Consider the following 1,310-nt stretch of genomic DNA (forward strand, 5'->3'; position numbering starts at 1 on the left):
CAGCCTTGTGGGACTGTTAGTCCATTAAATCACTTTCTTTTGTAAATTGACCAGTCTCAGGTATGTCTTTAACAGCAGCATGAAAACAGACTAATACACTTAGCTTTTTGGTTTGATATAATACATCAGTCCTCTTTCTTATGCATTTATGATAATTAGAAGATATTTTGAATTCCTTTTAATAATCACAAAATTGTGGAATAATAGCCAGCCATAGGAATTAAGAATATTGACTAAGATATAAATACAGAAAATAAACCATGCTGCCCATCCTATCTATCAGTATATCCATTTTGCTTTATTTTCGTTGTAGATTTACTATTTGGCCATTTTTAGCTATTTCTACTGATGCAAGTTGGTCCAAGCCACCATAATGTTTTACATGAATTATTGCTATAGGCTTCCAATCTGTTCCTGTCATTCCACCCTTACTTATAGTTAATTTTATTGTTCCCACCAAATTACCCAGTCCTGCAATTTTATGTAAACCAGATCGTGTCATTGTTCTACTCAAAATCTCCTGTTAGCTGTAACTCTTACTCCTCCTTTGAGCATTACTCAATGTCTTATTCTTAGTGAAGCCTTCCCTAATAAACCCAAGTGAAACTGCCATCTGCTCATCCACCCAGGCTGACTTTCCTCTTTCTCTTCAAATACTTACTACCTTGTCATATGTGGCGTATTGAATTTATTTTTTCAATTGTCTGTCTTTCGTTATAAAAATGAGAAGGTAAAATCTTTAGATCTGGACTTTTCTTTTTTACTGTCACAATCTAGAACACTCAAAAGAGTAACTGTCACACAGTGAGTACTCAAAAACATTTGTTGAATAAATGACTAAACTACTTTTATTGTGTCATTCAAATCCTCTGCCTTATTTATTATTTTATTCTTTTGCTGATTTCTGAAAATTCTGTGTTAAATGCTACCATTGTGTTTCTAGAATTGGCAATGCCTCACTTTCTGCTTCCACTTTATATATGAGGTAGCTTTTGTCTTACGTGATTAAAGTTTAATGATTTATATTTTCTTTTATTACCTTTTGTTAATACGGAATTTATGATGGAATTAAAGTCTGTTTGGAGTTTCATCAACATTTTAACATTAGCTTTCTTTCATCAGCACTTGCTGGCATATATATCATTTCTCCTTTTTTTTATCTTTAAAATTTTATCTCAGGTGAGTCTCTTAAAAATAAAATAAGACTATATGTTGTTGTTTTGTCTTTTATATCTTTTCTTTAATAGTGTGATAATCAGTGAATTTTATTAAGAAAATTTAAATTTTCAATATGTAACTGATTTGTAATG

The sequence above is a fragment of the Colobus angolensis genome, unplaced genomic scaffold (genome assembly GCF_000951035.1).
Source record: "Colobus angolensis palliatus isolate OR3802 unplaced genomic scaffold, Cang.pa_1.0 Scaffold231, whole genome shotgun sequence".
Lineage (NCBI taxonomy): Eukaryota > Metazoa > Chordata > Mammalia > Primates > Cercopithecidae > Colobus > Colobus angolensis.